General features: G+C 42.7%; 1 protein-coding gene across 6 annotated transcripts in view; it reads right to left on the reverse strand.

Annotated features, from left to right (window-relative positions):
• The window catches only part of PRR5 (proline rich 5), a 77772-nt gene that overhangs the window by 47757 nt on the left and 7528 nt on the right, over window positions 1–22487 (reverse strand). For 3 of the 6 annotated variants that reach the window (XR_009557661.1, XR_009557660.1, XR_009557662.1), the window contains exons 1-2: window positions 8542–13854; window positions 3442–3564 (exon numbers count right to left, since the gene is read on the reverse strand). The gene's annotated coding sequence lies outside the window, so the exon portion shown is untranslated. Of the gene's footprint in view, window positions 1–3441; window positions 3863–8541; window positions 13855–22487 lie in introns of those variants that run through there. The other 3 variants (XM_060275174.1, XM_060275172.1, XM_060275175.1) reach the window with 2 other exon arrangements.

The raw sequence follows: 22487 nt of genomic DNA on the forward strand, positions 1-22487 counted from the left end.
AGTTCTGGGCACCACAGTTCAAGAAGGATACTGACAAGCTGGAACGTGTCCAGAGGAGGGCAACCAAAATGGTCAGAGGCCTGGAAATGATGCCTTATGAGGAACGGCTTAGGGAGCTGGATATGTTTAGCCTGGAGAAGAGAAGGTTAAGGGGTGATATGATAGCCATGTTCAAATATATGAAAGGATGTCATATGGAGGGAGAAAGATTGTTTTCTGCTGCTCCAGAGAAGCGGACACGGAGCAATGGATTCAAACTTCAAGAAAGAAGATTCCACCTAAACATTAGGAAGAACTTCCTGACAGTAAGAGCTGTTCGGCAGTGGAATTTGCTACCAAGGAGTGTGGTGGAGTCTCCTTCTTTGGAGGTCTTTAAGCAGAGGCTTGACAGGCATATGCCAAGAATGCTTTGATTGTGTTTCCTGCTTGGCAGGGAGTTGGACTGGATGGCCCTTGTGGTCTCTTCCAACTCTAGGATTCTATTATTCTAAGCTGGTGCCAAACGTCTTGCTCTGCTTTCCTTTGAACCACATCAGCAAGGCCAAGTGTGTGTGTGTGGGGGTGTCTTGTCGTCTGGGCAGCCCAGGACCTCCATTCACACTGCCCAGGCTTGTGCCCCGGGGAGGTCACTTTGGTGTTGCTAACACAGCCATTCAGCTTCACCCCTGGAGGCACACTCCATTGTTTTCTGAGACGGACAGGGGCTAACAACAACGTCAGGGACAGGACTTCCAGTCTGGCCTTCCACCTTATGTCTCTTCCTCCCCTCCCTCATGGCTCCCTGCCCCCGTCCTAGTGCACAGGCTTCTCCCACAAAACCCTCTTCTTTCCCCCCACCCCAGGCTGCCCACCCAATGTCTGGCTGAAATGCAGCAAGAGTGTTCGCGAGTCCTCTGGTTCCCAGAGCCACACTCCAAACATCTCCCGTTTCTCTTGCTCCTGAGCCTAGTGAAACATTAACAAATGTAATGCTTCCTGTTGTGAAAGCCAGACAAGGGGGGGGGGGGGAATCGGATAGGTTGGCAAGAAATCCCAGTTAACTCCCCACCCGCTCTGCAGATGGCAAAAAGGAAGCAGTGCAGAAGAGAGAGAAGTCTCACATCGCCTAGGTAACCAGGCAACTCTATCTTTCTGCACTGTGTTGCAGCAAAGTATGGGATGGAGGGGGAGAAACAAAATGGCATTGACGCGCATATCGGTTGTGGAAAGAACACAGGTGTAAATTGGTGCCCTTCTTTTTAAAACACACAAAAGAGACAAGGAACTGGGGTTCTTGCTTGTGTTTATCTAAGAAGGGAAAATAGCAATCTGTATGCATGTATTTTCTAGAGGACAACCATTTCAGTATTATCCAGAGAGCAGGGTCAAAGACGCTGCCCCTTGTGCCCTTGAAAGCCTTGTCTCCCACTGTCCATACCCTTGGGATTTAGGCTGCATCCACACCAAACATCACAGAGCTACAACTCCCAGAGGGGTTTAACAATCAATCTCTCTTCCTATGGAACTCCTAACAACTTTCAGCAGCCATAACCAACTACAGTTCCCAGAGTTATTTGAGGGAAACCATGGCTGTTAAAGTGGCATAATAATCTGTGTATTTTGTCAATGCAGCCTTGGAACTCTTAGTAAGTCAAGGCCATTTATCTCTTACTGTGAGAATGCCACTTTTGCTTAGAAGTTTCCCAGCTAGGGTCTGGGCAACCGTTGGAAACTTACAGGGATTTCTTAATTAAAATATCAGTAATGGCAAGTGAAACTCTCTTATAATAATAATAGTTGTTATTATTTATACCCCGACAATCACCTGGCAAGCTAAAATGCATGCACTGATGGAACAATTGTAATAGTGTGACAATGAATTCCGCCCTTTGAGTGCCACACTTTAGAAATGGAACAGAAAATAGAGTCTAGGATCACTACACATAATTCTGTGTCACACTCTGCTCAAGGCATAGACATGCACACATACACACATTTTGGGAAGTTACATCATGAAGCAGTTGAACACCAAGAAACTCTTGAAAACAACACTGTTCATGAAAACTATGATAAATTTGGAGCTGGTTTCAGGAACCAAAGTCCCTCGGGCAACAAGAGAATATTTTCTTAAATTGTAAAGTAATGTATTTGTTATCCAAAGCATCCTCTATTCTGCTTAAAAAAAAAAAACTTAGTTGTGCTCCACTGGTTCATGCTAGAGGTGAGAGGAAAATAGTCTCCCCAAATTATCTATCCTACTATTTTTGTAGTGAAATTGAAGGTGTTACTTTGATTAATATTCTCAGGGAATTTAGGGTGAGAGGGGTGGAGAATAAATTTTCCAACAGTTTTTTTGGGGGGGGAGTAAGAGTTTAGCAGCAGAAGCAGAAACCACCACGTCAGCATCCGGCCAAGATGCATGACCCACAACAGCCCAAATCATGTTGGGGTAGTATAGTGGGGTAGCCAGCAAAAAGAAAGAAAGAAAGAAAACCACTCGGTGCAGAATTTTTAGAGAATCTGTAGAATGGGGCAGGGCAAAAAAGAAAATTATCTGACATTTTATTCTTTATTTTTTTATTGTTTTGCATACCTCCATTTATAACAGTAGTAAATGGTTACATCAGTGATTGTTGTTGTTGTTGTAATTTGCATACTGCCCTATACCCGCGGGTATAGAGGTCAGGTCTGAGGCAGAGATGTAGGGGCAACAAACCACAGAAAAGTGTTCATTCTGCCATTCCCTAATGCAGGTCTGGCCAACTCGTGACCCATCAAGACGGATACAGCCCACTGGTGACATATAGTACCATGCCCTGCCAGAACACACATTCCGGCCCCACATATGCAGGTCCAGGAAAGGAGCCCAAACAGATTTACTATCTGCTCAGCATGGTGAGTCACGAGCTGTGTGTGCAGGTGTGTCCTGCCAGCTCAAAAGCAGGAGCTGAGGCATTTTTGAAAGTCAAGCTACATCCTTTCAGCCATGCAGGCTGGGCTCTTGATATTCTGCTGCTGGAGGCAACAATGCATTGTGCCATTCTATTTTCTCCTGGCTGCAGCTCCTCTTCCAGACTTTCCCTCTGTCGCTGGCTTTATGCTGCCCTTAAGGTTTTAGGACGATTGCTTTTATTTTATTGGGAATGAATTTGTCATTTCCTGTAAGCCACCCGGATAACATGTTGTTATTGGGTAGAATACAAAGGCAGAAAGAGCGTAAATAGATCAATTCATTCCATTTATGTGCTTGCAAGAAGCTGCTTGCACACTTCAGGCCATCCCGTCCAAAGGTTTGGGGGCAGGTGGAAAATGGTGTCCCCGAGAGGATTGTCATTTTCCTGGAGCCCCCCAAGACAGAATTCTGCTGCTTACGGAGTTGGGCTGTCCCGGCACAAATACAAAGCTCCTGTCAGGAGCATCACATCTGAATAAACTGCGTCAGAACTTTAAGAAACAGCTTACCTGCTGAAGGGTTCAGAGCAGGGGACTGAATTGAAGCGGTCAAAAAATGTAGTAGTTCACTATATCCATGTCACAGCAGGAGATTTCTGGGAGTCTAAAGACGTTGCATGAAGCAATGTAGCTCTGCAAGAGAAGATGTCACATGTTACACTGCAGAAAATTCACTTGCTAATGACATACCTTTGAGCCTTTGCCCAACTACCTTCTTTGTGAACCCTGATCTGTAACACAGCCCATAACCAAGTCTATGTACCTGCAACCAACACAATTGCCAAGCTTGCCTGTTTACCCCTACCTCTACTAAGCTCCCTTCCGCTATAGTTTCTCTTGTAATGAATTTTAGATTGCAAGCTCCTTGGGACAGTGATCTGTCCTCTTTCACTCTGTCAGGTAAAGGGACCCCTGACCATTAGGTCCAGTCGTGACTGACTCTGGGGTTGCGCGCTCATCTCGCATTATTGGCCAAGGGAGCCGGCGTACAGCTTCCAGGTCATGTGGCCAGCATGACAAAGCCGCTTCTGGCAAACCAGAGCAGCACATGGAAACGCCGTTTACCTTCCCGCTGTAGCGGTTCCTATTTATCTACTTGCATTTTGAGGTGCTTTCGAACTGCTAGGTTGGCAGGAGCTGGGACCAAGCAACGGGAGCTCACCCCGTCACAGGGATTCGAACCGCCGACCTTCTGATCAGCAAGCCCTAGGCTCAGTGGTTTAACCACAGCGCCACCTGGGTCCCTTCTTTCACTCTGTAAGATACTGTTATTATTACTTACCGGTATATGTTGCCAAATACAAAGCATTTCTAGGCAACTTACAAGCAAAATTGAAAAGCAACCATAAAGTTAAATAATAAACAATACCTCCCTCCTCCCAAAGACACACATCCAGATCCCCGCACCCGCTCCAAGTGTTATCACAATCAGTCAAAAGGCTGGAAGAAAAGGTATGTCTTGACCTGGTGCCAAAAGCATGTAACAAGCTGGTGCCAGGTAGCCTTCCCTGGGTAAAGCATTCTGATGTTAACACCACCACCAGCAGCATTTGCATTACTGTATTTTTGAGCGCTCAAAGCACTTCCTATACATTATCCGAGGGATCATATAGCCATCCTGTAAGGTAGGTTTGAGTTCTTATCCACCCATTGCAGCAGTGAGGCTGAGGGTGAGAGAATGTGCCCAAGGCCACAGGAAAGACACAACAAACATTTCCAAATGTACCTGAAAACTAGGTCTACCAGCTTCAACTCACAGTTGAGGAATCTCTGGCCTGTGGCTCAAATTAGACCAGCCAGCAGTTCCAGTCCCCCCCCCCCAAGGACTACCTATATGACACCAGGTGTGAGGCAGGTAAAGTAACAGCTGCAAAGGAACAACCGGGAGCATTAAAGCGCATTCTTGATTCTTCCTTTGCCAGCATGGCTTACATCTGTGATGGTTAAATTTGGCACAAAATACAAGCCCTGCTAGGTTCAGCTACATTCAATTTTGATCCAACGAAGTGATATTCAAAAGTAGACCCACCAACAGACTCTCTGTCCCCAGGGCAGAAATCAGTGGTTGCATCTAGTCTTGGTCCTGCTCAAAGCAGACCTACTGAAAACAATGGGCATAAGTAACTTAGGTCCATTAACTACAATGGCTCAATCCGGAGCACAGCTCTAGAAATCCCAAGGGTTTTACTCTGGCATTAATGTGGGACAGAAACTTTCCCAGGTTAGCTGCAAAGGACACCCTCTCCTTTTCAGGAACTGCAGAGAGGAGGAAATGGCCTTGAAGAAGATGCTTTCCTCACAGCCACTCTCCTCCCACTATAGGCAAGGGGTCTTGAATTCAATCTAGTAGAGCATCATCTCCACAAGACTGCCATTAGCAGAACAGTGGCACACTTAGTCTATGGAGCAGATGGCGCAAAATTTCTATGATCTCTCCACCCTCCACGTCACTTGGACTTTCCCATGATTTTTCACAATAAAGAGGCAAATTAAGAGCAAGCCCATAAACTAAAACACATCTAGGTAAAGGTAAAGTTACCCCTGACCGTCAGGTCCAGTCGCAAACAACTCTGGGGTTGCAGTGCTCATCTCGCTCTATAGGCCGAGGGAGCCGGCGTTTGTCCGCAGACAGCTTCTGGGTCATGTGGCCAGCATGACTAAGCCGCTTCTGGCAAACCAGAGCAGCGCACGGAAATGCCATTTACCTTCCTGCTGGAGCGGTACTTATTTATCTACTTGCACTTTGACATGCTTTCGAACTGCAGGAGCTGGGATCGAACAACGGGAGCTTACCCCATCGCGGGGATTTGAACTGCCGACCTTCTGATCAGCAAGCCCTAGGCTCGGTGGTTTAGACCACAGTGCCACCTGCGTCCTTAAAATGCATCTAGGTAAAGGTAAAGGGACCCCTGACCATTAGGTCCAGTTGCGGACGACTCTGGGGTTGCGGCGCTCATCTCGCTCTATTGGCCGAGGGAGCCGGCGTACAGCTTCCAGGTCATGTGGCCAGCATGACTAAGCCGCTTCTGGTGAACCAGAGCAGCACACAGAAACGGTGTTTACCTTCCCGCCAGAGCGATACCTATTTACCCACTTGCACTTTGATGTGCTTTCGAACTCCTAGGTTGGCAGGAGCAGGGAGCGAGCAACGGGAGCTACCTTAATTAATGCATCTAGCTACCTTAATTAACAAGTATAAATGCTCGCATGTGAAAAACCCAGCTATGGGCATGGAAAAGATGAGCAAGCACACTCTTATCTTTGCAGAGGATCTGTTCACCTTCCCCCGTGTTATCTTTCCATCTCTGCTGACTTTCACACAGGTGCAAACACTATGAACACTTTCATAACACATGAAAGAACCATGGAAAGTTGCCAAGTTAGTTACCACAAAGGCATATTTAAAAATAGTCACACACGCTGCAGACTTTACTGAGAAAGAAGCAACCTGCAATGTTTGCAGAGGTAAAACTGCAGCTTGCAATGATTGAAAACCTGACGAGAGAATAAAAAATGCAATGACAATAGACCCTGGAAGAATTAGACCCTGTAGGAATGTGGTCCTGGATTTATACCCCTTTGTGGATTTTTTTTGCCATATAACTTTTGCCCTGTAACCTCATAATTTCAATCTTGCTAGCTTTGCTTGCTGAGAGGTTTGCAGGATGCTCAAAGTTCCTGTCGAGCACACAGGTTATTGTATTGCTTCAACCCCCCACCCCACTTCACTTCCCCAAACCCTTGCCTTGGCAAAACCACTGGCTGAGAAACTGGATGGTCTGTTAGGAAACAAGCTTCTCTCAACTTTCGAACTGTGGTTTATTGTCAAGGGAGACATGTGTTTCTACTGGCTGTGCACTCGAGGAGCATACAGTGGTACCTTGGTTTAAGAACAGCTCAGTTTATGAACAACTTGGATTAAGAATGCTGCAAACCTGGAAGTAGGTGTTTTGGTTTGTGAACTTTGCATTGGAATAAGGACATGTTCCGATTCCTGTTGAGTGTGTTCCATTTGTAAACTGAGTCCCCCGATGCTATGGGAAAGAACGCTTTGGTTTAAGAACAGACTTCCGGAACGGATTAAGTTCGTAAACCAGAAGTGTGATTCACAAAGAAGGATGCCATTACAGATTAACCAGGCCATTAGCTCTCATACATAGTAAGAACAGCATTCACTACATGTAAAACACAAGAATCTGGCCAGGGGAATCTGAAGAGCTGCCCGATAGTCACATCCAGTCAGGACTGGGGGAGGTGGTTCAGGTTTCTTTAATTCTAGTTTCCTACGCTGTGGGGGTAAATCTGAAACCAAAGAAACTTTCAAGCAACAGATTACAATATGGCACTGGGGGGGGGGTCTGCTCTTCAAGATCACAAGTCCTCCTGAGCACACCCAAGAATCTGTGTGTGCATAAAATCTTGGCCAATGGAAGTGGGGCTATGAAACAAACCACCCACAAATGACCTTTTGATTTGGAACAGAAACCCCTAGTAAAGGTCTGTATAGTTAAAGCTATGGTTTCCCCAGTAGTGATGTATGGAAGTGAGAGCTGGACCATAAAGAAGGCTGATCGCCAAAGAATTGATGCTTTTGAATTATGGTGCTGGAGGAAACTCTTAAGAGTCCCATGGACTGCAAGAAGATCAAACCTATCCATTCTTAAGGAAATCAGCCCTGAGTGCTCCCTGGAAGGACAGATCGTGAAGCTGAGGCTCCAATACTTTGGCCACCTCATGAGAAGAGAAGAATCCTTGGAAAAGACCCTGATGTTGGGAAAGATGGAGGGCACTAGGAGAAGGGGACGACAGAGGACAAGATGGTTGGACAGTGTTCTCGAAGCTACGAACATGAGTTTGACCAAACTGCGGGAGGCAGTGCAAGACAGGAGTGCCTGGCGTGCTATGGTCCATGGGGTCACGAAGAGTCGGACACGACTAAACGACTAAACAACAACATCCATTCTTAAGGAAATCAGCCCTGAGTGCTCACTGGAAGGACAGATCCTGAAGCTGAGGCTCCAATACTTTGGCCACCTCATGAGAAGAGAAGAATCCTTGGAAAAGACCCTGATGTTGGGAAAGATTGAGGGCACTAGGAGAAGGGGACGACAGAGGACGAGATGGTTGGGCAGTGTTCTCGAAGCTACGAACATGAGTTTGACCAAACTGCAGGAGTCAGTACAAAACAGGAGTGCCTGGCGTGCTCTGGTCCATGGGGTCACGAAGAGTCGGACATGACTAAACGACTAAACAACAACAAAAGTAAACCTGATCTATCTGCAGCTCACCTAGCTATGTGAATGGGTACAAAAGTCCCATATGGCACTTATAGCAATCACACCAGTTCCTACGGTATCAATACTGTCTGCAGGGCAAAGCATTACCTGGCAATGAATTTTATTCTGCTACAGGGATGATGCCAGGGCAGAATTCCCAGGGATAGGCTCATTTTGCGAATGTCTACAAAAAGATGCATTTAGTTTATGGTCAGACCTGGAGCCCTCTGTACACAGACAGTAGAGAACAGGTGTGTTACATTATTTCCTACCATCTGCACACAGTGTAAAGCCACTGGATTGGCCAGGCCAGATATAAATACTGGGTGCCTACCTTTCTGCCCTTGCCTATTCAACAGATCCATATCCTCCCTCGCTTTGCAGACTCTAGCTTCCAGCCGAAGCGACTGATCTTTAGCTAGAGAAATATATCCAGCTTCCAGATTCAGGTATGGCCACCCATGGCATATTTGCAAAGAGAGAGAAACATCAGTTTTAAAACTGGGTATTTATGGCTTCCTCGAATAATGATACTTGCATTTCTGTACTGTATTGAATTTCCCATGAAATTCCAGAGTCAATGAGGGGTCCCTTCAAGGGACTGGACCTTTGGAGAGAGCGTATCTTTTACAGCTCAAACCGGTCAGGAAATGAACAGAGACCAGAGCAGGATATACGAAAGCAAAGCAGCTATAAGCCTGATCTTTATTAAAGCTGTTGTAACAGGGTGCTCCCCCCACACGCAGGAGAGAGGAGGACCCCGGACAAAGGTGTGCAAGCCCTTATATACACTTTGAAATTGCCCACCCTGTAGCTCAAGACCACCACCCCCCCAGATACATCGGAGAAGGGGCGGACTACAACAGAAATCTGAGTGTGTTGTTTTTCCTCCTGTCTGCTAGGTTACTTGCTTGGATTACCTGGGCATCCTGGCCACTCTTTTGTTATTCAATTCCTAAATCCAGGTCACAGGTTCACCCTATTCATATCTTAAATGTGCCCTTGAGACAGGATTTGTGAGCAAAGAGACAACGGGGAGATTCCCCATTTCCTTTGACCTTGCAGAGAAATATCTGAGGTCAATTTGGAATTTGGAAGAGAGAAAATGGTTTCAGGACTTTTCTGTGGGTTTCAGAAATGTGGTTTACATATTTGTATGTGTTTGCTTGGTACATTTATGAACATCTATTATGTGTGTGTATGTGTGTGACCTTAAAATTATTATAACATCAACAAGCTTAAAGGGTAAAGGTAAAGGGATCCCTGACCATTAGGTCCAGTCTAGGATGACTCTGGGGTTGCGGCACTCATCTCGCTTTATTGGCCGAGGGAGCCGGCGTTTGTCCGCAGAAAGCTTCTGTGTTTTTTTTAAAATAAATTTTATTCCATTTTCCAATTTATCAAATTAAAATAAAAAAAACAATCTTTTATACAAAACATCTTATATTTTCATCTTACATCTTGCTCTGCCGAGCTGTAACTTCCCCCCCTCCCTTCTTGCGGGTTTCTTGTTAACTCCATTTTTGCAGTTCCTTTTTGACCTTTTTAGTCAATTCGTAGGATTTATTTCAATCCTGCAAGTGTTTTTAAAGATCTACAGTTTTTCTCCATATAGTCCACATATTTACTCCAGTCTTTTTGAAACCTCGTCTCACCTTGGTCGCGGATCTTGCAAGTCAACCTAGCAAGTTCAGCATAGTCCATCATTTTTGTCTGCCACTCCTCAATTGTTGGTAATTCCTGTAATTTCCATTTTTGAGCTAACAATGTCGTAGCCGCGGTTGTCGCATACATAAACAATACTTGATCTTCTTTTCTAATCTCTCCTCCTATTATTCCTAACAAAAATGCTTCCGGTTTTTTTGGAAAAGTATATCTAAACATCTTTTTCAATTCATTATAAAGCATCTCCCAAAATCTTTTTACCTTATCGCATGTCCACCACATATAATAAAATTCACCATCTCTCTCTTTACATTTCCAGCAAGTTTTATCACTCATTCTATACATTTTAGCTAATTTAACTGGTGTTAAATACCATCTATACATCATCTTATATACATTTTCTTTCAAAGCAGTACATGCTGTAAATCTTAAAGTTTGATTCCATAATTTCAACCACGCGTCATATTCAATATTATGCCCCAAATCCTTTGCCCATTTAATCATCACTTATTTTGTCAACTCATCTTTTGTGTACCACTCTAACAACAAATCATACATTTTTGACAGAAGCTTTGTTTTGCCTTCTAGCACTTCTATTTGGAATTTGGACCTTTTGTATCCATCCTGTTAAAACTCCTTTAATTTCTTCGTAGGGTTTTAATCTCCATCCTTTTTCAGTCCTTGTCAAAAATTTCCTCGTACGTGGCCCACCTCCCCTCCATATTTACTTTTTTGACTGTTAATACCTCTACTGGTGAAACCCACCATGGTTTTTTAGTCTCTAACAGCATTTTATTTCTTTCCCACACCTCGTACAGAGATCTTCTTATCACATGGTTTGTAAACCCTGTATGAGACTTTTTTTTGTCATAACATAAATATGCATGCCATCCAAATCTATTATTAAAACCTTCCAAATCTAGCAGGTCCGTATTCTTTAGAGTTATCCACTCTTTTATCCAACACATACAAGACGCTTCGTAATAAAGTCTCAAGTCTGGTAGAGAGAATCCGCCTCTTTCTTTTCTATCTACCAAAATTTTATGTTTTATTCTAGGCTTTTTCCCCTGCCAGACAAATCTTGACAAAGTCTTCTGCCATTCTTGGAATTGTCTTGTACCCTTCACAACAGGTATAGTTTGGAATAGGAATAACATTTTAGGTAATATACTCATCTTTATTGCTGCTATTCTTCCTATGAATGACATATTCATATTAGTCCATCTTTCCAGGTCTTTCTTTATTTCTCTCCATACTGGTTCATAATTGTCACTATATAGATTAATATTCTTTGCTGTCATCCATATTCCGAGGTATTTTACTTTTTTTGCCACGTCGAAACCATATTTTAGCTGTAACTCCTGTTTTTCCTCTTTCGTCATATTCATTGCCATAACCTTTGTTTTCTGTCTATTTAATTTAAATCCTGCCAGTTGGCCAAATTTCTCAATTTCTTCTATAGCTTCTGCAACACTTTCCTTGGGATTTTCGAATGTTAGAACCAAATCATCCGCGAAGGCTTTCACTTTAAATTGTTTTGCACCGACTTTGATTCCTCTGATAGCGGAAAGGTCTCTTAATCTATTCAATAGCACTTCCAGGACCATGATGAATAATAAAGGAGATAAAGGACATCCCTGTCTAGTTCCTTTTGTGATATCAAAATATTCTGTTAATGTATTGTTGATTATCAATCTTGCTTTTTGTTCTGAATATATTGCCTCGATCCCATTCAAAAATGAATCTTTCCCAACCATCGATTCCAAATTCCTCTTCATAAACTGCCAAGATATATTATCAAATGCTTTCTCTGCATCCACAAACATTAATACTGCTGGCTTATCTATCTTGGTTTCCAGGTACTCTATTACATCTATTATATGTCTAACATTGTCCTTTAACTGTCTACCAGGAAGAAAACCAGCTTGATCCTTATGTATTATTTCATTCAAGACTTCTTTCAACCTCTTAGACATTATATCTGCAAAGAGCTTATAGTCATTATTCAATAATGAAATTGGTCTATAATTTCTGACTTCTAAGCCATCCGCACCTGGCTTTGGAATCAATGTTATATACGCTTCCTTCCATGTATTTGGGATCTTTCCTCCTGCAAGAATATCATTCATCACTTCTTCTAAAATCGGTGCCAACTGTCCATTTAAAACTTTATAGTATTTCACTGAAAGTCCATCTGGTCCTGGGGCTTTTCCTTGTTTCATTCTCATTATTGCATGTTGTACTTCTTGTGCTGTTATCCTGTTATTAAGTTTCTTTCTTTCCTCTTCAGGAATTTGTTTCAGACCAAATTTCCCAAGTAATCACTGATCTTCTTCTCCTCTTCTTTCTTTTTACCATACAACTCTTTGTAAAATTTTTGAAAGGCTTTCTTAATTTCCTTTGGTTCCTCTGTCACTCTTCCCTCCATATTTATCTTGGTTATTATATTTTGATTTTGACGTTTCCTTAATTAGCTAATTAGTTTTATTAGCTAATTCGAATTTTTTTTGTCTCATCTGTTTTATTTTCCACTCTATCTCCTGATTGATCAACATAGAGAATTGTGTCTGTAACATCTTTATGTTGTTTTTAATTTGTTGATTCTCTGGTTTATCTATCAGGTTTTTCTCGTTTTCCATGAGACATTTCAAAATTTCTTCCTTCTTCTTTTCTTTCTTTCGTTTCAGGAAACTGTTTTGCTGTATCAGAAAGCCTCTCATCACTGCTTTGCTTGCATCCCATACCATGTCGAGTCCAGTGTCCTTATATAAATTCCAGTAAAAATAGTCTTTCAGGACATTCTTGGCTTTCTTCACCACCTCTTTGTCTTCGAAAAGCTCTTCGTTCATTCTCCACCTAAAAGAATTTTGATCTTTGCTTTTCAGTTCCATGAATATTGAGTTGTGATCTGACAGTGTTCGTGGTATTATCTCTGTTTTGCTCACCCTGGGCACTAGTTCTTTGGAGATCCATATATAATCTATTCTTCCCGAACTTTGGTTTGGTTCTGAGAAGAACGTAAACTGTTTAGTCGTAGGGTGCTTCAACCTCCAAATGTCCACTAGGCCCAGGTTTTCTACCAGTTCAAAGAAAGATTTTGGTAATTTACCTTCATTCTTCCTTTTCTTTGTCCTATCCAATTCTGGCACTGTCACTCCGTTGAAATCACCCATAAGCACTATCTTTTGATCCATGAACTCTGTCAACCTTTCCTCCAAATTCTTGTAAAATTCCGCTTTATTCTCATTCGGTGCATAAATTCCCACCACCAACATTTTTTCTCCTTGGGTCGATATTTGGACCGCTATCACTCTTCCTTCTTCATCTTTAAAGATCAATTTCGGATCCAATTTGTCCTTTATATACAAAACCACTCCTCTCTTCTTATTTTCTGCCGAATTTATGAATTCTTTACCCAACCTTTTATTTCTAAGAATATAACTATGTTTTTTCGCCACATGTGTTTCCTGGAGACAAATTATATCCAAATTTTTCTTCTTCAAAATATGATCAATTTTATTCCTTTTAGCTTTATTATTCAAGCCATTCACATTCCAGGAATGTATCTTCAATGCCATTTTACTTCCTAATATCAGGAAGAAAGATTTTATCTAGTCTTGGTCGGGTTTCTTATTTAAATTGTTATCTTCTTCTTCTTCTTCACTCTCTGACTCTTTATCCTTGTCCGCAGAAAGCTTCTGGATCATGTGGCCAGCATGATTTCTGGCGAAACTAGAGCAGTGAACGGAAACGTCGTACCTATTTATCTACTTGCACTTTGATGTGCTTTTGAACTGCTAGGTGGGCAGGAGCTGGGACCGAGCAATGGCGGGGATTCGAACTGCCGACCTTCAGATCAGCAAGCCCTAGCCTCTGTGGTTCAACCCACAGCGCCACCCACATCCCTTTATTATATATGTAAAGGTAAAGGGGCCCCTGACCATTAGGTCCAGTTGTGACCGACTCTGGGGTTGCGCGCTCATCTCGCATTATTGGCCGAGGGAGCCGGCGTATAGCTTCCAGGTCATGTGGCCAGCATGACAAAGCCGCTTCTGGCAAACCAGAGCAGCACATGGAAACGCCGTTTACCTTCCCGCTGTAGCGGTTCCTATTTATCTACTTGCATTTTGACGTGCTTTCGAACTGCTAGGTTGGCAGGAGCTGGGACCAAGCAACGGGAACTCACCCCGTCACAGGAATTCGAACCGCAGACCTTCTGATCAGCAAGCCCTAGGCTCAGTGGTTTAACCACAGCGCCACCTGAGTCCCATATTATTATATATATATATATATATAAGACCTTAAAATTCTTATAACATCAACAAGCTTATGTGGGCAGAAAAATATCACATAAGGCAGCTGACAGCATGCGAAACCCTGACAGGACTCTTCCACTTAACACTTAAAAGGCCATACATGTGCTGACAAAGGAAAACATCTACCTTTGCTTATTCCTCAAAGTAAGTGATAGCACTGTGCCCTCAACAGGAGGGTGGAAAGAGATGAAGCATTTGTGGTTTTGGACTATCAGCTCTAAAAGGATTAACCAGGATGCTACAAATTAAGACAGCCCAAACAGTGTTGTAGCAAACAGCATTGATTAATGTGCATGACTGAACCTCTGAGACGTAATGGGATGGCAGGCTTCAGGGCTGGTAGGATCTGAGTTCAAATCCTCCCTCACACGTGGAGATCCTTGGGGTGACTTTCACCAATTCACTTCCTCTCCACCAAACCCCTATCACAAAGTTGTTGTAAGGCTAAAATGGGAGTGGGGGCATGTATAACACCAGCAGCTTATATAATGAAGAACAGGATAAAAACACAATAAACCAAACAGCCTTAATAAAAAGCGAGTTATTACCACCATGCTCTAGCGCACAAGTCTCCAAATTGCCTAGCCCTGATTTAAGTATATTCCAGAAAGATCCTCCCTCTAGTAATACAATAAGCAATTTGCTACTGCGAAGACGACCAATGCAAACCATCTGTTTAAACTCTCTTGAATTTACAATCTTTCAAGTTATACTAACGGGCATTTTTATAAAACTGTAACACTGAGACAATTTATTTCTGTGTTTGCTTTTCCACCTAGGTGATGAATGCCCGTTTAGTTGTACTGTACAAGACTTTTATACGTCCTCCCCAGCTAAGTTTGTAGAGATGCATAATTAGCAGTACAAATATGGATTTCACTGTGCATCAGCTGTCTGTTGAATTATGGAAAGGGAATGTAGGAGACAAGAAAGACTGGCTGTTATCACACTGCAGACACAAAAGAACAGTGGAAGAAGCTAACTTAACTCAATAACATAACTGTAGAGATAAATAATGCTGATCTCTTCAGTTCATGGGGATGTTGACAAATAATTCTTTATATATGCAAATCTAAACTGAGACATGATAGCTTGTATCATAGCTATTGAGCCGAATTCATTTGATGAGAATGGCTATTAAATAATATTTAAAAATTCCTTCCAGTAGCACCTTAGAGACCAACTAGGTTTGTCATCGGTATGAGCTTTTGTGTGCATGCACACTTCTTCAGATGCACATGAAAGCTCATACCAATGACAAACTTAGTTGGTCTCTAAGGTGCTACTGGAAGGAATTTTTTAATTTTGTTTCAACTACAGCAGACCAACACGGCTTCCTACCTGTAACTATTAAATAATATGTTAGTGACTAGCAGCTCAACACCATACACGTTTACTTGCAAGCAGGGTGGATAAAAATCAATGATTTTTTTAAAAAGAAAATCAGATTTTTAAAATTTTAATCTGATTTTTAAAATTTAAATCTGATTTTTGAAATTTAAATCTGATTTTTTTTTAATTTAAATTGGATTTTTAAAATAAAATGCTTTTGGAGGAAAAATCCTACTTAAGTTTTTGGAGGAAAAATTCCTACTTAAGTTACATTATAGTCCAAAGGCTATTCATCAGGAAATAAGGATTTGTTTTAAGTTTTTCATGTGTGCTAAAACTCAGTCTAGGTTTTTTTTTTTTTTTAAGTTTAACCACATCAGTTAACAAACATGGATACATATACTATAATGTTATTGTTTTAGTTACCGGTAAATAAATTGTTTAAATTGTTATTAAGGAAATGATTATTTTTCTTCTTCCAATAAAGTACAACAGAAAAGTTGTCCAAATATAAACAGTTAACTTATAACTTATAACTCCCTGGTCCTGAATGGGGTAACTGTGCCCCTGAAGGACCAGGTGCGCAGCCTGGGAGTCATTTTGGACTCAGCTGTCCATGGAGGCGCAGGTCAATTCTGTGTCCAGGGCAGCTGTTTATCAGCTCCATCTGGTACGCAGGCTGAGACCCTACCTGCCCGCGGACTGTCTCGCCAGAGTAGTGCATGCTCTGGTTATCTCCTGCTTGGACTACTGCAATGCGCTCTACGTGGGGCTACCTTTGAAGGTGACCCGGAAACTGCAATTAATCCAGAATGCGGCAGCTAGACTGGTGACTGGGAGTGGCCGCCGAGACCACATAACACCGGTCCTGAAAGACCTACATTGGCTCCCAGTACGTTTCCGAGCACAATTCAAAGTGTTGGTGCTGACCTTTAAAGCCCTAAACGGCCTCGGTCCAGTATACCTGAAGGAGCGTCTCCTCCCCCATCATTCTGCCCGGACACTGAGATCCAGCGCCAAGGGCCTTCTGGCGGTTCCCTCGCTACGAGAAGCCAAGTTACAGGGAACCAGGCAGAGGGCCTTCTCGGTAGTGGCACCCACCCTGTGGAATGCCCTCCCACCAGAGGTCAAAGAGAATAACAATTACCAGACCTTTAGAAGGCATCTTAAGGCAGCCCTGTTTAGGGAAGCTTTTAATGTTTGATGGATTTCTGTATTTTAGTATTTTGTTGGAAGCCGCCCAGAGTGGCTGGGGGAACCCGGCCAGATGGGCGGGGTATAAATAAATTATTATTATTATTATTATTATTACTATTACTATTATTAAACCTCACAATAATTTCATAATTATCTGTCTATGTATTTCTAAAGTATAGTCATACCTCTGGTTGCGTCTGCTTCAGCTTGCATATTGTCAGGTTAAGTACACGGCAGACCCGGAAGTGTTTACTTCCGGGTTCCGCCATGCGCGCATGCTCAGAAGCGTTCTGCGTGCTTCGCACGTGCGCAAAGCGCTCTATCGGCGCTTCGCGCATGCTCAAAAGCACCACTCTGGATACATACTTTTGGGAGTGAGAATGGCACCCCGGAACGGATCAGGTACGTATCCAGGGGTACCACTGTATAACCAAACCAGTAATTTTTGATATAACTGTATAAACTCTGAAAATTTATTATTCCAAAAATGAAACTTTCATATGGTTGTAAATGTCAAGATTATATCAGCAAGAATGAGTCTTTCTGTAAAATAATAATTTAAATCAAGCCTTGCGGACTAGTGATTTAAACCAAGTCTTACTGACTAGTGATGTAAATTTGATTTAAATCAATTTGATTTAAATCAAATCCACCCTGTCTCCTGGGCACTTTTTCTTACTCAAGAACACCCACAAACTCTTTTTGGCAGTGTGAAAATCTGCCATCATATAAAAATGGATGTGCATCACAGGAGTTCCTAAGATGGCAGTATTGCCTAACATTTCTCTACATGTCTCTACACACCTGTAGATGACCATATCTGATCATAGGCAAAAGCCAGGCAACTTAGATAACTGGTCAGCTTGTATCCCTTCTGCAATATAGTACCCAAACACAGCATATTATTCCCCCCCCCCCATAGGACATCCGTGGGAGAAAGTAAAGGGAACCAACTCATGGAATCAATGGATAGAACTTAAACGCACCTCGGTGTTGCAGTGACAGAGCGCCATGTCAAAATGTCCTCTTTTTAATCGAGACCCAGTCTGTAGTTTCTTTACTTTGTCCCACAGAATTAGACTGCAGCCACTGAGATCTGATCCTGCCCCTTTCCTGCACACCCCCACCTCTTCCAGCTTGGTCTCCATTTCTTTATCTTCATCCAAGCTATCCTAAGTTTTATTAGTCATCTTAAGACAGATGGAACAAAAGCTGATCGCCACAATTGGCAAGAAGCATTAAAGCAAAATAGCCTCCTCCCGAGCCTGCCTGCTCTCTACAATCATAAACGGAGGCTCTGCTCCAGAACTTGGGAGGTCAGGTGGATGGAAACTGGAGAATAGGACCTTGTGAATGAGGACACCCCAGCATCAGAAGACTGTACTCTCCCCAAGGACTGTTTGCTCACCAGCTCAAGGCCTTTTAATTTGCCCAAGCTCTTAAGAACCAGCAATTGTGAATTTTTATGGCTCTTCCTTAACTTAAATTTCTTGCATTTCTTTTATTGCTCCTTGACTATTAAGTGTAATAATTGTCATTGTCAACTGTGCCATTGTAAGCTGCCACCATAGGCACTTCTAAAATCTGAATGTGAGATATAAATATTTAAAGTAACCATTAAAATAAAGTTTGTGGGGGAGAAGTCCTTGGATAAATTCACCCCCTTTAATCATAGGTATATTTACGCAAAGCAAAGTCTAATAGGAGGGGAGGAATTCAACCTAGTTATTCTAGCAGAGAATAAGGCCCCAGACAGCTATGCAACATGTTCTCCGATTTAGCTGTCAGGGTGCATTTAGGATTCAGTGCTGGTCCTAGAGATTTGGCTTGCCTGAAAATGTAAATGCAAATTAATTTGGATTGGTGGCTTAGAACGAGCAGTGAAATATACTTATAACCACAATTCTCTCTTTCAAATCTCTACACCCACAAACCTTTCCACCTACAAAGCAAAATTCCAAAAAATGATTGAACAAGGACCAGATGATTTTAAAACAAGCCAGCCCTTATTTGCAACTGGAATCTGCGGCAGCCTCAAGCAGGCTCTTTGGCTCTCAAAGGGCAGCTTGGACAGGATTGCATCTGTCCTTTAAAACAAAACACGGATTAATTTCTTGGTTGGTTCAGGTTTTCACAAGTGACACTAAAATATTTAATGGTCTCTGTGAGTTTTGCAAAGCCAGGCATGGAGATTCTCCACTTAATTTTTGGAAATGTATCACCGAGCAGGGAAAGTCACTTTGTATTCAGATTCTAAGGCAGGGGTAGGCAACCTAAGGCCCGGGGGCCGGATGCGGCCCAATCACCTTCTCAATCCGGTCCGCAGACTGTCCGTGTTTTTACATGAGTAGAATCTGTCCTTTTATTTAAAAATGCATCTCTGGGTTATTTGTGGAGCATAGGAATTAGTTCTTTTTTCTTCTTCTCCAAAATATAGCCTGAGGGATGGTGGACTGGCCCATGGCTGAAAAAGGTTGCTGACCCCTGTTCTAAGGGCATCTGCAATTGCCAAGAAGCTTGCTCTGTAGCAGTACCAGAGGCACTCTGGGAAAATGAATGTGGCACTTGACTACAGAGTCTCAGCCGTGGTTTCAGCCTGAAGCAAGCCTGGCCTCCTGGCAAATATATTGTTTAAAACAGGCATCCCCAAACTGCGGCCCTCCAGATGTTGTGGCCTACAACTTCCATGATCCCTAGCTAACAGGACTAGTGGTTGGGGAAGATGGGAATTGTAGTCCAAAACATCTGGAGGGCCGAAGTTTGGGGATGTCTGGTTTAAAAGCTTTTGTTTAATTTCCAGAAGCCTCCTAGGTATCAAGGTCTCGCATGGGCACTTTTCAGAAGGCAGCGCTAGAGCCAGCTCACCCTGAGCAATGGAGAGCCTCATAGTTCAGAACATCTCCACCGTGATCATAGCACAGAAATCAGGAGAGAGAGAGGGAGGGAGAGCGCGCGCACATTTCAAACCATATGTATATTTGGGCCTCATGTATGCTTTTCAGTAGTTGCACCAAACAGGAATAAAGCAGAGATATATGTTTATTGAACCCAATGCATCCATTAATTAATTAATTAATTAGCTACAAAGTTGGAGACCAAATACTCTTATGCATAAGAGAGTCCCTGAAGGAGGGTTTGTTTTTGAAATGCTTTGAGCGCAATAAATGGCTCCTAGCCATGATGATCACAGTCGGAGGTAAAGATGCTTCTGAATCCCAGTTGCTGGAATCTGAACAGGGCCAAGCATTCTAAACAGGTTCAACACGTTGGCTGATTTTGCAATTAGTTGGTGGTAGCTATAAATAATATCTTACCTTAAAGGTAAAGGTAAAGGGACCCCTGACCATTAGGTCCGGTCGTGACCGACTCTGGGGTTGCGCGCTCATCTCGCATTATTGGCCGAGGGAGCCGGCATACAGCTTCCAGGTCATGTGGCCAGCATGAAAAAGCCGCTTCTGGCAAACCAGAGCAGCACACGGAAACGCCGTTTACCTTCCCGCTGTAGCGGTTCCTATTTATCTACTTGCACTTTGGCGTGCTTTCGAACTGCTAGGTTGGCAGGAGCTGGGACCAAGCAACGGGCGCTCACCCCGTCGCGGGGATTCGAACCGCAGACCTTCTGATCAGCAAGCCCTAGGCTCTGTGGTTTAACCCACAGCGCCACCTGGGTCCCATAATATCTTACCTTAAGATGGTTCTAATACGAAAAAGATGCTAACTTGTTGAGTTCCAACAAGCCTGGTGTCATGTCCCCCCCTGCATTTCCCCCCATTTTGAGGACCTAAATGCAGCTCTTCCCAGTCAGCTGGTTGTGTCAGAGCAGTCAAATGCTCGGTATTTAACCCTCTGAGGTTCTATACAGCCTATTTGGGGGAGAAATCAAAAGCCCATTTTAAGGCTGACTCTATGGCTTACAACATTTAACAAAGAACACTGCACTAAACACTTTATCAGTTATTTTACAGTACTGCTTCACATTTCCCATACAGTAACATAGACACCTTACTTAACCACTGCAGATAGAGAATATTCTTTATATAAAGAGAAGGCACCATTTTGAATTTTGAGAATGTTAGGAAGGCTTCCGTATCTTAGAGCTGCTTCTGCTTCTTCTTCTTCTTCTTCTTCTTCTTCTTCTTCTTCTTCTTCTTCTTCTTCTTCTTCTTCTTCTTCTTCTTCTTCTTCTTCTTCTTCTCTCTCTCTCTCTCTCATCCCCAAGTACACAATTTTTAATCCGCTGTACTATTAGAATTAGATTTCTCTACTGTTATCTCAATATATTGTTGTGATATCTTACTTAGGTGTAGAATGGAATGGCATACAGTGATACCTCTAACTGCGGACACGATCCATTCCAGGGTGCAGTTTGCACCCCGAAATGTCCGCAACTAGAGCGGCGCTTCTGCGTAAGCGTGGTGCGTGATAGAGCGCTTCTGTGCATGTGCAAAGTGTGCAGAACGCTTCTGCGTGTGCGGCAAAATCTGGAACTATACACTTTCAGGTTTTCCGCATTCGCAAGCCGAAAAGACGCAACATGAACCTAACGCAACACGAGGTATGACTGTATTCCACTGCACCTCATTTTTAGACTAACGAGGTCATAACAATGCCCCAATGAAGATATGCTTTAGAATGCGTGGACAGTGCCAGTCTGGTGAAATCTCAGAAGTCACAAATGTAAATATAGTTTCTAGTGATCTAGAATGCCCTGTATTACTCCTTGTTTTTCCCCTTCACTAGCAAAATTAGGGCAATAATTGTACAGTGGTACCTCGGTTTTCAAATATACCGTAATCCATTCCAGAAGACCATTCGAGTTCTGAAACATCCGAAAAGTCAATAAAGAAGCCTCAATACAGAAAACTGAATACAGAAGTCGTGTGGCATGTTCAACTTCTGAGGCGTGTTCAAAAAACGGAAGCATTTACTTCCGGGTTTACAGCATTTGAAAACCGAAATGTTCGAAAACAGAAACGTATGAAAACCAATAAAACGAAACCGATGAAAAACGAAACAGATCGTCTACTTACGAAGACGATCTGTTTCGTGGCCGTCTTCGTAAGTCAAAGTCTTCGGTTGTCGAAGCGCCCGTTCTGCGCATGTGCAAAGCGCAATTTCGTGCTTCTGCGCATGCGCCGACAGTGCGCACCGCTTCTGTGCAGGTGCAGAACGCGCGCGCCCTGCAAAAAGACTTCCAGGTTGTCGACTTCGGAAGTCAAAACATTCGGAAGTCGAGTCGTTAGGTACCACTGTATTTGTAAACTTTGTACAGGCTACAGAATTCAGCTTTTCCTGAAGCAGAATTTTTAGTGTGGTGTGCACACAGTTCTGCTTAAAGCCTTTACAAGCCTAAAATAGATATTTTTCCATGTCTTGACTTTCAGTTTCAATGTTGAACACAGTTCAGGTGTTTGGTCAACATTTCAACAATGTTTTCCTATGCATTCAAGTCATAGTTTGTTAATCCTGTACATTTTCCACATTACATTATTAGAGGTAATTTAGATATCTTTCACAGGAATTATATTTGACTTACACAATATTGCCAAGTGAAAAGAACAGATCAGGACGGAAAACAATTCCGTCAGAATATAAAGAATGTAAGCAGAATGAGCCAAGGAGTAATTGTGGGTTTAGATTTCAAGACAGGAACCCAGCCAGATTTTCAAATACATACTGCTGCAAATTGGGCCAACAATTTCTAGTGCTATATTGCCTGCTTGACTATATAAATATCTGCAAGATTTAGAAGAATATACTGCTCACACAA

This window comes from Zootoca vivipara, chromosome 5 (genome assembly GCF_963506605.1).
Source record: "Zootoca vivipara chromosome 5, rZooViv1.1, whole genome shotgun sequence".
Classification (NCBI taxonomy): domain Eukaryota; kingdom Metazoa; phylum Chordata; class Lepidosauria; order Squamata; family Lacertidae; genus Zootoca; species Zootoca vivipara.